This window comes from Leptonychotes weddellii, chromosome 1 (genome assembly GCF_054177405.1).
Source record: "Leptonychotes weddellii isolate Sample4059 chromosome 1, ASM5417740v2, whole genome shotgun sequence".
Lineage (NCBI taxonomy): Eukaryota > Metazoa > Chordata > Mammalia > Carnivora > Phocidae > Leptonychotes > Leptonychotes weddellii.
In genome coordinates, this window is record NC_138369.1 from 83,859,225 (window position 1) to 83,874,405 (window position 15,181).

The 15,181-nt window shown below is 40.4% G+C and overlaps 2 protein-coding genes and 1 long non-coding RNA gene across 4 annotated transcripts in view; 2 read left to right on the forward strand and 1 right to left on the reverse strand.

The window, feature by feature from the left end:
• Positions 1–15,181, forward strand: part of PXYLP1 (2-phosphoxylose phosphatase 1) — a 336,729-nt gene that overhangs the window by 147,119 nt on the left and 174,429 nt on the right. The gene's annotated exons all lie outside the window — the stretch shown is intronic.
• Positions 1–15,181, forward strand: part of LOC115938511 (zinc finger and BTB domain-containing protein 38) — a 79,355-nt gene that overhangs the window by 12,877 nt on the left and 51,297 nt on the right. For both annotated transcript variants that reach the window (XM_081827240.1, XM_081827233.1), the window contains one exon: positions 5,269–5,334. The gene's annotated coding sequence lies outside the window, so the exon portion shown is untranslated. The remainder of the gene's footprint in view (positions 1–5,268; positions 5,335–15,181) is intronic.
• LOC145722781 (uncharacterized) lies at positions 379–5,161 on the reverse strand. Its single transcript, XR_014147317.1, has 3 exons — positions 5,022–5,161; positions 829–887; positions 379–686 (listed from the first exon to the last, which is right to left on the reverse strand). It is a non-coding gene; the product is annotated as an uncharacterized LOC145722781 (long non-coding RNA).

A 15,181-nucleotide genomic window follows, 5' to 3' on the forward strand; every position in this document is an offset into this window, starting at 1 on the left:
CATTCACTCTACTGCCTCCTGAGTACCGAGGAACATAATCCTCCTCTCGTATTCCCAGGCAGAGTGGAGCTGATTAGAAAGCCCCGTTTGAGAGCCATCTGGTTGGCATATAAAATTACTGCCAATGAGCAAGATAGTCAGCTGGCCACATAACCAGGAGGCAGGAGACTTGGAGTCCAGCTCTTGGCCTAACCGACCTAAAAAGCAAGCTAGGCTGGATTTTTTAGAATCACAAACTGTTCAGAGCTGGAAGGGATCTTGGGGGCAAAATGTAAGATGCTAACAGAGAGAGTTAATCACTAAAATGGTACATTTGAAAAATTAACCACGGGTGAGGAAAAATGTCTTACTCAGAAGTTAGGCTTTTAAAAAGTCGGTTTTTAATATATGTTGGGGAAGGAACTCATAATACCAACTTAGTTTAATCTGTTCAGGACAAAAATGTTATTTGTGAATGGAAACCAGGGCAGTCTTGATTGTTACACTGATTTTTCTTTAACTGATAATTTAGATTAGAATAGTCGGGGCGCCTGGGTGGCTCAGTCGTTAAGCGTCTGCCTTCGGCTCAGGTCATGATCCCAGGGTCCTGGGATCGAGCCCCGCATCGGGCTCCCTGCTCAGCTGGGAGTCTGCTTCTCCCTCTCCCTCTCCCGCTGCTTGTGTTCCCTCTTTCGCTGTGTCTCTCTCTGTCAAATAAATAAATTAAAAAAAAAAATTTTAGATTAGAATAGTCTAACAACCTGATAAAATTTACTCACAAATTCTGAGTATGTTAGGTATAAAAGGGAACAAGATATACATTTTAATACAGCAAATGGGCAAACTCACTTATTAAATGTGTGATCTTGGGCAAATGACCAGATCCCTCTCAGCCTCAGCTTCCTCACCTGTAACAGGAAAAGACACCTGGTGGAATGTAAGCTTTTCCATTTTGCTCAGATGGAAATGTAAGTTCTCCACTTCTTTCACCTCATAAAACATTTCCAAATTACAGCAAATCTCTGATCCAAGTTATTAATCTGCTTTCTACTCTTAACTTTTCAACGTGGTCTAATGGATTCCTCCTCTTTTATCTTTTCCACCTGCTGGTCCAGCCTGTCTCCAGTTGGTGGCATCCTAGGTACCCACAATGCCCAGGGCCTGGGAGGTTAAGGCTGGTTCATGTGAACCAAGTTAGTCCTAGCTAACTTGGGGAGTGGGGATCCCTTCTACCAGGGCTTCTGCACAAGAAGAAGATTCCTACATCAGGGCAGAATGTGGATGGAGGAGGTTTTATCCTCTGAGGATCGGTGGAAAGATCTAGACTTTGGCATTGGTCAGACTTAGGTTTGAATCCTAACTCTGCTATATACTATGTGATGAGAAATACCAATTAGTTCCTCACCCAAAGTTGACGATAACTAATGCTCATCTTGAAGGATTATTGGGTTCGAATTAAATAATATAACAGCCAAAATATTGAGTATGTAGTAGGGTCTCAACAAATGGTTACTATTATAGCCTTAGCTCTGACCAAGGTAGAAAGCAGAAGTTCCTGCCTAGCTCTCTAGGCAAGATGTAGATGTTCAAAATAGCATTGGACTTTCCAAAAAATTTAAGTTAAAATATCATCCAAAGTCATTTTTAGTCATTGATAAATTAAGTCACCACGTCATTTCCAGGGCTAACTACATTCATTATAGACAGATGTAATAACCACGTAAAATTTTCCAAACATCTCAATTCTAAGAATTTAAACAAAAACGTTATATTTGCCGAAATTTCATTTGTAAAAATTTAGATTAGAATGGCCTAACCTGATAACAAATTTACCCACAACTGTTGAATGTCCATATTAGGTGTAAATGGAAACCAGCTGTAATTTTTAATGCAGTGAATGGAGTAAAGAAATGTGCAAACCAGTCCAAATGTTTATAAACCAACGATTCCTCTGGGACTCAGTGCCCTGACTTTACTCTTTTTTTAAACATACAGAGTCAAGCTTTGTTCATACTTGAATTATGTACCTTGCATAAGCCATGCAATTTAACTTTAACCCACAGGACTGAAAATAAAATGAGCTCAGACTGCAGAGCAACAAGACTGTGAGCAAGGAAGAGTGTTAATCAAAGTGAAAGACACACCCCTCATTGCTGCCTCTGTCCTTCTCTAGCCTGCTCCTGTCAGATTATTTAGGTTTCCTTATACTTGACTCCTCAAAGTGGCAGAAACAGGTTACAATTTTTATCATGAAAAAGGGATTTGTCTTTTAAATTAATGTTTGTGTATATGCCCTGAGGAGGTTGATGAGTAGCATGCAATTTTTAAAAATCATAAGCAAATGCATACCCTTGCCACTTGTAATCATGACAAAGCCTAAGTAATTCAGGCATGAGCATGGTTTTTTGTTTTTGTTTTGTTTTTTTTAAGGGCAAAACAGGATTTACTAGTCGAGAATGTCTGCCTAAACAAGCTCATCTATCTGAATGCTTTCAACTGCCGTTTAAATTTAACACAAGCAGGTTTGGTAAACGGGCCAAGTTTGCTCATTGAGCACTTTTAGAACATCACAAAATAAACCGATACATGGCTTTTAGGCTCATTTTGACAGAGGGTGGACAGAGAACCCACTGCGAGGTTTGGAAACCGCTTGCCTTGGCACCAGGTTTAAGAATATCAGTAGGGGACATGACCACATTCACCACCCTGTCCCTGTGAGGACATAACACTATTCACTCATCTCTTGAGTATCTGATATGGATTACTGTCCTTGTCACTGTCATTTATTATCCCAGGCAGAGGAGGCAGCGACTTAGTTCTACGTGGTCAGTGTTGATTCCACATCGTGTCTATTTAGCCTACATGATAGTAATTTGTGAGTATCTTCACATGATTGTCAAATGTTGTTAGTGGGGAATATCTGAACAGACACTAATAGCCTCAAATGCCTGGGTGTTCACTTCAACCTCCTCTGACCCCACCCTAAGGACCCTTCTCTATAGATGACCGTGTATTAAATTGGTACCTTGTAACTCAGCCTGATAGTCTCTCTAATTTTTGACCCCCATGGTAAAAAGGAGGAATTAGCCTAAGGACACTCCATTCTAATTTTCTGTCGCTGTCAGTGCTAACCAGAGCTCGTAGAGCAATGTTGTGGGGGTGGGGAAGATGGTTCCACCATTGGTGTTAGACCAGGAGCTACTGTTTCCGTTAGAGCCACGTTTATTTCTGAAGTAGTTGTGGGGGAGAGATGTGCTCCAAAGAGAGAAGAGGATTCGGTGTGGTTCAGGTATGACTGCCCATCTGGACAACCCAACCCAGAGACTAAGTATATGGGATAGAGGTGGGCTGGTGCTTCCCACACATTGAGCTGAAAATCACTTGGATTTTGGGGAAGGAGATAGAATGAAAGCTAGAAACAAAAGATCTGGTTGTGAAACCTAGTACCTAAGTTAAGATGTTCGAATACATTTTCTCCTTTAAAAAAATTCTGGGGAAATTGAATGTTTTTGCTAACCTGACTATTTTTAGCCAGTCCTTATGGAAGATGGAGGCGCTGGGAAACTAGCAACCCCAGAAAATATTAATTCATTTTTGCACGTGTTAAAATTAATTAACATTCGTATATTCAGTGATACAACAAGGCAATTAAGGACTTTGGAGAGGTAAGAAGAAAAATGTAAATATATATTCAAAATCAGGCTCATAGCATTTTATAAAAATGTTGGCTTACATCCAGGATCTAAGGGTGGGGGTGGGTATGGTTTCTTTGTAGCTGAAGAAAGTGGAAAAGAATCTGCTCTATTTCCTTAAAAATAAAAGACTTCTTGTTTTATACAGCATGGTAAATGAAATGCTTTTCTGTTTTTTACCTGCCGGCAGTTTCTGGAGGAAATTTTTCTAGCAAGCTATGCTGTTTTCCTCTCTTCGGGGACATGGTGACACTGGTTTTGTAGCAAAACAGTATTTGCTTATTAGGCATTTCTTCAAAATCCTGAATAAGCAGCTCTTTCCACATTTTTTGTTCCACATGTTAAACATTTCATTGCAATTTGAGCTTCAATTGTGTGTGTGTGTGTATTGATAGGAAGGATTGAAAGGGGATGCATAAGAATTCTTGAAGGTTTTTTTGTTTAAAAAAATTAATTCCTACAATTATGTATTGGACTCTCTACAGAAGGCAATTCCAATTTATTACACAGAGCCAAACTAGATCTCATCAATCTTAAGCAGCGGGGGTAGGGAGGTGGTATTGAAGAAGACATGAAATTTGGTGTTTGAGTAGATGAGATTTAATTTTCGGAAAACATTTCACTCATAAAACGGATGGCACCCCAGTGTCAGCCCTGACCTCCATGATGTCAATGTCATCGTGCAAGCATAGCTAAGATAAGCCTCAAAGTAAAACAAAGAAACATTGCATTTCAGCACACACCAGTTCTTCTCTTACAGTATGTACTATGTATATACATACAGCCTTTTGATATTCCTGTTAATGCCTTGTTACTTTACAATATAGCTTTTGGAGAGGGAGGGAGGAGAAAAATCATTTTGCATGTTCTATGTTCTGAGCAAGCGCGGTAAGTATGCTGCTGCAAGTCTTAACATTATTTAGGTCAGTATCCTAAGGATAGCTTTTATCGTTCACGATGGTCAGCTATACATCCAAAGGAATTCAGCATAAATTTATTTTTCTGTACTGATTTTATTTGCTTCTAAGTTTAAGCAAATTCATTCACATTTTAATACAATTGCAACTGAGAAGGTATCTGCCATTCTGTACTGCAGATACATTTAGCAGGATACATTTACACGGCTTGTGGTTAGAGGTGATAGCACGGATACAGACAGCCCGATCATGCATTCTTCTACAAGCCTGCCGGCATCATTTAGGATCTGAAAAATAATCTAGAAAAGCTATACCCTATATAATATTATTTTTTACTTTACAATAGCTAACTGTTTTTTGTTTTGTTGTTGTTGTTGTTAGCAATTCTATGAAATTAATCGTCTACAAAATGCATCCCAAACCAGATACATACTGTATTGAAAGCTTTCTTCAAGAAGATATGACAGTATTCATTCCAGCTTATTTTCTTCATTAGCAAAAGGATTGTTTGATTCTCAGAAGCAAAAGGACACATTCATTGTGCAGCAGCTCTGCTTAAGTGTATGAAATGCCTTCTACTGTCTGGTTGCAGAATTTGGAGTTTGCTAAACAGTGTTTAGTGATTGGGCTCATCTTGCATCACCAGTTGATGACATTTTTCTTTGTTCCCTCCTACCCAGTTGAACCAAGACTCTGAGGCTGATATGCAATGTCACTTACAACATTAATCAGATACTGCATTTAAGGTGAGCTGTCCCTTGCCTCCTCCTTCCCCAGTGCTCGTGTGCTGCATGCAGTGCGTATCTTGCTTCTGCGAGCCTAAGATGGCAGGCAGGATTAGCTGTGCTTTTGCTGTGTGTGCATGCTGTGTATAGAATTCATTACACGTTGCCTAGTATTTCAGATGTGAGTATGTAAATGCTCGGTATGCCATATCATCTGGTAGCGAAGACTTGTTTTTGCCTCATTACAGCCTTAGATATTTCAACATCACCTTTCAGTTCCGATTCATTTGCCTCTGGATGTTTGCTTTTCATCACGTTCAAAATAGGATTTTACCTTTTTTTTTTTTTAACAAAGCCAAAAAAAAAAAAACCCTAAAAACAAAAACAACAACAAAACTCTGCTACCAGATGGTGTCTCTCCTTTCTTCTTGCATTTGCTGTCTTTTAAATAATGTATGTTGTATTGTTAATTAATGTGAATATCAAATTAAACACTTGAAACTTACATATTTATTATGCAGGTAGGAGGCAAGGTGGAATCTATTTTTAACTCTTATGCACTCCATGGTGTGCAAACAACTTGGTTCTCAAATTTGTATTTTCAGTGCTGGTATCAGTGGTTTGATTTTCAGCAAATGTGACAGTGGCCTTTGCAGTGGTCAGCTCCGGGCTTTGAACTCTCAGAGGAGGAAGGGAAAAAAAATTCAACACACCACCTCCTTGGTTGCAGCCTCAGAGAAACCTTGGATGAGAAACTTCTTTTTTTCAATCCTGTTTTCCTGTTGATAAATTCAGTTCTCGTGATCACAGTACATTCAAGCTGTTCTGCGTATGATTTTGTGTGTGTGTGACAATTGCATCTAAAACTTGTGAGCAAGAAGACGGAGAAATCAGTTGGTCTCCATCGCTTTACATAAAAATGGCTGAGTGTCTTGTCATGCTAGCACTGCATTAAGTGATACATACAGGTAGGTCGAAATTTGCATGTTTTATAGATTTTTTTGAGCCATGCAGCAAGAATTTTAGATGGATTAAAATATGACTTTTGGAACAAACATTAAATAAGACAGCTGTAATTTTTTGGAGGGAGGGCATTAAATTGGATAGGCTTTCCTATTCAGATACTATATAAATATATAGCTTTGATAAACTCACAAAATGATTCTGCTATAATAGTGAGATGATTCCTTTTTAAAAAATCATATATATGATAGGTGTGGCGCCATTAGACAACAAAAGAATTTTTTGAAAAGTCTGTTGATTCAGCTCCATTTTAGCTTGAAACTAAAAATAAATGGGTTTCTTGAGATAATTTCAAAGAGCGCAAACAAGCTTAATAAGAAACATTTAAAATATTTAAATTTTAAGAAGCGGTCTTTAAACGTGTTATATGAAAGATGGAAATAAAAACTTACATGCTTCCAAAATCAATTTTAGATAATATAGAAGAATAAATATGCTATTTGTATATCTATTATCCGGAGAGATGAGGAGTTACAATTTTTGAAGGGGGGAGTATTAAATGTAGATGGCCCTGTTAGAAGAAAAAGAGCTTCACTGAATGAAAAAGAGTCCCTAGAATGGTTCATTGCAGATCATACAGCTGTGGTTCTGTAAGTACCAAATTCTGGCACTTTTCAAAATAATTTCATGGGCTCTTTCCTTTGAGCTTAACTTCCGAAATATATTTTAGTTTCAAATTAACACTGGGCCAGAACCTGTTTCCTTGGTAACCAAATCTTGTTTAAAAATGCAATAACAGATATGCAAAAGATTGTCTTAAAAAAAGAAACAAATGGTTAATGAAAATTGTACAGTTCTTTTTCCTCTCATATAGAGTCTGGACTGGTTTTAGACGTTTTTAAATGCGGTCTTCAAGCCTTAAAAATTAAGCCATATTTCTACACTTATAGAGAAAGCTTGCACAGGGAGAGCTTTTTTCTTCCTCATTTGTGCTCAGTACTTTCAAAATTAAGATTTTCTTTGTAACATGCCCCAGAATGCTGGTCAAGGTCTGTGTACAGAGGTGTAGTTTCATTATCACTGGTTCACCAGCGCCCCTGAAACAAAAGGCATCTCAGAAATTCTGAGAATCAGAAAATGCTTGTGCTCTTGTTTTCCCTGATCCCTCCATTGGTAACCTCAGAGCTCTCGGTAGAGAAGGACCCAAGCCCAGGCCCACCCCCCCAATGAGAAGTGCACATGGAGCCTTTGTGGGAACGTCTTTGTAGATGTGCTCGGAGGAAGATACTGGCAAACCTGAAACCTCTATGAGGTTTGCTCCGATGTGAAGAACATCGAGACTCAGAACCATCTGTGTAAATAGCTGCTTTATTCTAGCAGTTGGTCTAATGTTCCAAAGTACCGTGTATAAAGTCAAACCTCTTATGGGCTAAAGGTTTGTTGCTGCTGTTGTTGTTGTGTTGTTTTGAGGCCAACTTGAATATTTTGCTTGGAGTCTTTCTCTGGCTCAATGATATCAGAACATGATTCATCCCATAGTGATTTCGTTCTTTGGGCTTGCCATGAAATATCCCTCCTGCAACACCTTTTCTTTTCTTCTTTTTTTTTTTTTTTTTTTTTTTGGGCTGTTCGGGGGGCCATTTTCCTTCTTGTTTGTGACTAAAAATGACTAAGTACATTTTGAATGTAACATCAATCAGAAGATCGTAAACTGAAGGGGAATGTCAGAAACCTGATTCAGTCTTGCCTGTTTATTTCAGTAACAGTAGCATTAACAGTTGCAGGAGGATCAAGCTAATTGTCATTCACTCTTGAGCAAATAATGAGCCAGGCATTTGTGATTAAGACACTATTGCTATTCAGAAAGATTACAACTACAATGTCTTCTGTTTTGATAGGCCGGTACAAATCAATCATTTTGAACCTATTTGAATCTTAATCACAAGATTAGATGGATACAATGCGATTGTTTTACCACAAAAATGAACGCCTGATAGATTCAACAGTGTATTTCTTCTTTATAAAATGTTGATCCTTTTATTGTTAACTCAAGCATGGTTGCGTCATCTCGTAGATTTTCATACCTAATGATTTTTTTTGTGTGTGGCATTATTCATTTATGGTGCTCTTGGTCTTGCCTAAAAGAATTTTAAACACAATTCAAGGAGGTTGAAAGCCAAATTAGACCGTTGGGAAGTATATTGCACCGTTGTCATTCTAATAAATAGACCACAGAATGGAAGAATGATTATTATTTATTACTTTGTTGTGTTTCGCCTTAATGCTTTGCCTTCATATTTCACAGAAATATTTACAAGGCACAAGGCTTTTCTAAACGTACCCATTTGCAATTATTATTGGATGTCCTAGTCTAGCTAAAAACACTTCCCGATGATCGCAGAGATGGCACCTACCCCTTCTCATTGTTTAAAAGGCTGTGCTTAACCCATTTACACTTTTTGGCTAAGGTGCTTATACTGGGCAGGCCAGAGCAGGTGCGACAGAAAGAATGTGCAAACAACTGCTTTGTTCTCACCAAAACAAAATGAGCAAATCTCTGGTTTCCTACCTGAATGATTTATAGTCTACAATTCTCAACTCTTTTTCTTTGGAGAATAGGAAATGTTTTTCTGAGCCTTAACTCAGTAAGAATACCAATATAGCATCTCCTGCCACTAGAGTTACATTGATCTACTTCATTCATTTCCGTGGATCCCCCATAGAGAGACTGGCAGCCAGACCCTGTTTTAGAGCTGGTTGGTAGGGGAAGAAGGATCAGTAAAAAGATCTAGCTCCTCACTGGGTGTTATATGCAAACAATGAATCATGGAACACTACATCAGAAACTAATGATGTAATGTATGGTGATTAACATAACATAATAAAATAAAATTTAAAAAAAAAGAAGATCTAGCTCCTTTATCTTTAATACCAAATCCTGCTAAGCCTTTGAGTTCCTGGAAGCATGTGGTTCATTCTAACAGCTCCCTTCCAGGGGAAATGCTGTTCTTAACAGCTTTGTTGGTAATTAAATATTTGACACATTTATTGAGCACCTACTATTGGAATATGCCAGGCATATTCCAAAGGCTGAAATAGAGTAATGGGCAAGAGAGATCAGGGCCTGCTTCTTAGAGACCTGTCTCTAGTGTAGCGGAGTGGCGGGGATGGGGGAACTCAAAAATAAATGTGTAAACAATTAAGGGAGACAAGTGCAAAGAAGAAAATTAAAATAAAAATTTAAAAGGCAAGAACGATATGTTGGGAGGAGGAAAGCCACCGTAGAATGATTGGCCTTCCTGAGGAGGTGGCATTTAAAAGCGGAGACCTGCATGGTAAGATGGACCCAGCCAGGTGGAGTTCTGAGGGGATCATCACGAGGCAGAGGAGTGCGCGTGCTCAGACTGCAAACACCTTTCTTTGTGTAACTGCCACTATAACAGAGCCAGGTCTGATGACTTGGCAGGTTAAGCCTTTCCTAGGTCAGCTTCCCCTGCAGTGAGAAGGGTGGGCCGGGCCCATGGCTGGTTTTGGTCAAATTGCCAGGACGCAGTGCCAGTGAGGTTACTGCCTTTGACCCAGTCCCACCCGGAAACCACCTAAGAAGGTGCAGTGGTGCTGATGAAATGCTGGCATAGATTTAGCGCTAACCCCAGAAATCCACAGCAGAAAGGATTCTCAGAGAGTTCTTTTTCGTAAGAACTCCAGAAAGTCAATTCATGACAACACATTGACATGACCATTTCCTTTATTTTTTTCCAAAAGCAAATGGTGGAAGGGTCTGTCCCACCTTGCCAATGAATTGTCTGTGTCCTCTAACACCTAAAACTCTTCAGTTTTACAGATCTCTTTGCCTGACAGTGGCTTTCTAAAGACCTTACTACTTGGAGTGGTATTTCTCTATTTGGGCAAATAATACCAAAGAAATTCTTTTTAAGAACCAGATCGCTTTTAGGCTTTTTAGAAAAGTTAGTCTGCTGATAAAGCTCTGAGAACAAAGGGATATGATAGGTTTGCTATATAAGTTAGAGACTATAAGACCCTTGGGGCGCCTGGGTGGTGTAGTCGGTTAAATGTCCAACTTAGATTCCGCTCAGGTCGTGATCTCAGGGTCCTGAGACTGGCCCCTGCGTCGGGCCCCTCAGTGCGTAGTCTGCTTAAGACTCCCTGTCCCTCTACCTTTGCCCCTTTCCCCCTTCACTCACTCACTCACTCTCTCTCAGATAAATAAATAAATCTTTTTTTAAAAAAAGAAAGAAACGGGGGCGCCTGGGTGGCTCAGTCGTTAAGTGTCTGCCTTCAGCTCAGGTCATGATCCCAGGGTCCTGGGATCGAGCCCCACATCGGGCTCCCTGCTCGGCGGGAAGCCTGCTTCTCCCCCTCCCACTCCCCCTGCTTGTGTTCCCTCTCTCGCTGTGTCTCTCTCTGTCAAATAAATAAATAAAATCTTTAAAAAAATAAAAAATAAAAAAAGAAAGAAATGATAAAACCCTATGAAGGCTTCAGAATGTGTCAGAAGCATCTTCTAAAACCAATTCATAATTTAGGGGCACCTGGGTGGCTCAGTCGGTTAAGCGTCTGCCTTCGGCTCAGGTCATGATCCCAGGGTCCTGGGATCGAGTCCCACATCGGGCTCCCTGCTCAGTGGGGAGTCTGCTTCTCCCTCTCCCCCATCTTGTGCTCTCTCATAAATAAATAAATAAATAAATAAATAAATAAATAAATAAATAAATAAATAAATAAATAAAATTCGTAATTTAGTGGGTTTTGCTTATCACAAGTTAGAGGTGGCCTGGCTGACTCCTCACACTTTGGTTTTGACTGACTTATGAACCATTCCCCTGCATGAAGCATGTTCTCGCCCTTTGTAGCAGTCTTGCCCACGAGTGGAGGAGTGGGCGTCAATAATTCAGTTCACTTCTTTGACCATCGCTTGTTGAGTAGATAGCAGGTAGCACTCCAACCCAGGCGAAATGGAATATGACATGAAACACCCTATGAAACTTCCATCCAGGTTCCTACACAAGGCAAGACATTGTATGGACAGGCACAGTTGTGTGTCCTCTCTGTTCCAGACAGAAATGAATGGCATGCTGTTCTCTTAGGGGCCTTTTACACTGTTCCCTTGGAGGCCGGCCTTCAGTTTGGGGCCATTTCACTTGATGGCAAGGGTGGTTCTTCCTGGGACTCCATGTCTCATCCTCATCACCTTCCCAAGATGTCTTGGCTCCTAATAAGCCACCGTATGTCTGGCTGTCCTACTCCAAGCTGGTCTGCCTACATTTGCCAGGTGACTTCACTAACAGCTGACACCCTTTTGCATTCATGAGCAGATGTTAAGTTGAGAAGCCCTTGAATATAAAAATTTGAATTTGTGATGCAGGCAAGATGCTTCTGCCTTTTTACCTTCCCTGGCTGACAGTGGGGGTCTCCCTGCTGGCTGTCCTGCAGAAGGCTTGGTGGGTAGCGGGTATATCAAAGACTAGTTGCCAAAGCTCATGTCTCTGTTAGGTGATCCCAGTGTGGCTCTGCTGTGGCCTCAAAGTCTCGTTGACCAGAAAATTGTTCTTTTGATCTGGTAACTCATTTTGCATCTTTTCCCTTAATTCTTTCCTTGCTTCTGCAGCTATCCCTGCTCAGGGTTCAAGACTAGCACTTGGGTCTACACTCACTACATTTGGCCTGCAGAGGGAGTTTGTTTTCCGGTTCTGTTTTGTTTTTAAAAAGCCAGTGTAAATATTATTTCTGTGTTCGTGAAAAGCTGTGAGAGCTTTCGTGATTTTCTTTATATAATACAATAAACCTCTTCCTTCCCCTGTGGTCATTGCTGCCAAATGGACATTTTGAAATTCCTTTTTCATTTTGCCTGCTAAAATCTTCTACCCTGTCTGAGGCCTTGCTCTAATTAAGGCCCAACAGTCCTGCCCATCTTCCCCAGCGCTGAGCGTGACGCGGAGTGCCTGCCCTGAGGGCCTTACAAGCCAGTGAGCCGAGAAAACAAAAGCCACCAGCTGAGAATGTGGTTAAATCCCAGGAGGGCAGTGCCCTTGTAATTCTCCCCCCTCCCTCGTTTCTTGAGCTGTGGAAGGGAAGAGGGGAACCTTTAGTAGGGAAAGAGAGGGGCTACATCACTGAAGGATTTTCTAGAAACTGTAGGCTATTGAGGAAATGATGTGGAAGAGAAGGGGGTGGTCATCTAGGAGGCGAAATGGGGAGACGGAGGTGACCGCAGACGGAGAGGGCTGTGGAGGAGGGGGCGGGGGGGGGCGCAGAAAATAAGAGGAAACAAAGGGAGCAGTCAGGAGGCCGCTGGTGAACAAAAGGAGATGCTGCTGTGCATACCCTGAAGGGAAGGGGGTGCAGGGTACAAGGCAGAAAGGGTGGGGAGGGGGTGCAACTAGGAAAAGAAGTCTTGGGAAAGCCCCTAGAATGCAGACCGCAGGCCTGCTGCATAGGGACTGGTGCCATGATGTTCTGTCTGGCTTCGGTGGTGATGTTGGTCTTGCTGCTTAATTGTCCCATGTTGGCTGTTACAAAGAGCCTACAGACTGACATCTTTGAGGGTAATTTATCCCAGAATCTTATGAAGTCCCCATCCCAAGGCTCCTATTCTATATCTGAGGATGCCAGAGAGCCCCTCATCCCCCCACCCATCGCTCTGCTAGATCTGTATTAAACTTTCAATTAAATGAGCAGACTTTTTACATGTGCTGTGGTCTTCTACACAGCAAAGACTAGAAATAAGCCCCAAAATACCTGATTTAAGCTGCAGATTTAAGGAATTCTCTCCCAAAGTCATGTTGCCCACAGCAGGCATGCTGCTCTGCTTTTGGAGCTCCCGAGGCCTCTTCCTTGCTCTTCACCAGCCTATCCAGGCTCTGCTCAGAGTGCCAAAGGTTATTCTCATTGAATTCCTTGATTGGGCACCTGGGGGACTCAGTCGGTTAAGCGTCTGCCTTCGACTCAGGTCATGATCCCAGGGTCCTGGGATCGAGTCCTGCATCGGGCTCCCTGCTCAGTGGGGAGTCTGCTTCTCCCTCTGCCTCTCCCAGCCGCTCCCCCGCTTGTGTTCTCTCTCTCTCACAAATAAATAAATAAAATCTTTAAAAAAAAAAAAGAATTCCTTGATCTTCAGGAGGACCACGCCAGCCCTTAGTGTTGTCATCACCCCTGTACTGCTTGTTGAGCTCTCACAGAAATGTGAATCACAGACTTCATTTGCCATGTGGACCTTAGACACACTTTATTTTGTCATTAAGGGAACTGTGGCACAAAGAAGTTATGGCTTCTCCAGGTCACTAGGAGCATTAAGAGGCCATCCTAGTCCAGTGCAGTTTCTACAATAAGCTGCTTTTAGGTCACAGGGGACGCCCGGTCCTCCACCAGGAGTTTGCATACTTTTTCTGTAAAGAGTCAGATAGTAAATATTTTAGGTTTTGTGGATTGAGGCACAATTGGGGATACTATATAGATATTTATATAATAACTGAGAAAATAAATTTCCATAAGCTTTTTATTGACAAAATTTAAAATTTAATATGTAATATTCAATATAACAATAATAATGTATGCACTGCACTATCATAGATACAGAAATGAATGATGGTGGCTATGTCCTAATACAAACTTATTTGTGGACACTGAAAGTTGAGTTTCATGTAATTTTCACATCATGAAATATTACTCTCCTTTCAATTTTTTTTTTCTGATCATTTAAAATTGTAAGAACCATTCTCAACTTGCGGGCTATACAAAAATAGGTGGTGGGCCAAATTTGATCCACAGGCCATAGTCTGTGGACCCATTTTCTAAGCCAAAATCAGTAAACCGGGGCCCATTGGTCAGTCCAGACCACATATGTGTTTTATTTGTTAACGATAATTTTAATTGAATCTGTTACAATGTTTTTTTTTCTAATTTTCTAAGTGCTTCTAATTATTCTAATTCTTCTCATTATACTTATAACTAATTATAAAAGTAAGATATAGCTACTGTGAAATAATTTGGAATGTTACTATTTGGGCATGTATTCTTTCAATCTTTTATCTATCATGGTGATTTTTTAAATACTTGAGATAATGTATTTTTTTTTAAAGATTGTATTTATTTACTTGACAGAAAGAGAGAGAGAAAGAGTGAACACAAGCAGGGGGGAGGGGCAGAGAGAGAAGGAGAAGCAGGTTCATCACTGAGCATGGAGCCCAATGTGGGGCTGGATCCCAGGACCCTGGGATCATGAGCTGAGCTGAAGGCAGACGCTTAACGACTGAGCCACCCAGGCGCCCCTTGAGATATTTTGTAGACAATTTTGTATCTTCCTCTTATTCACTTAATAGCATATCATTTTAAAGCCTTTCATTACATAATCTTTTAAAACTTTATTATGAAAATCTTGAACCTGTACAAAATATAGAAAGGCTAGTTTAATGAACCCCCATGTAGCCATCACCCAACTTCTCTAATTCTCAATGGCTGGCCAACCTTGTTTTATGTAAATCCTCTCCTGTATTATTTTGAAGTAAATCCCAGATATCATATCATTTTATCTCTAAGTATTTTAGTGTGATTCTCTAAAAGACAAGGATATGAAGAGAAAGCCCTTTTACTTAGCAAATAAATGCTGAAGTATTTAGGGGTAAAAGAGAATGATGTCTGCAACTTGCAAATAGTTCAGGAAAAAATAAGTAGGTAGGTAGGTAGATATGAGTAGAATATATGTAGGCGTTTTTTGGTACTATTCTTGAAATTCTTCTATAAGTTTGAAATATTTCTAAAGAAAACGTTTTTAAAATGTGAGTTACTAAAAAAATACATTTAAAAAATGTGATTTTCGGGCACCTGGGTAGCTCAGTCGTTAAGCGTCTGCCTTCGGTTCAGGTCATGACCCCAGGGTCCTGGGATGGAG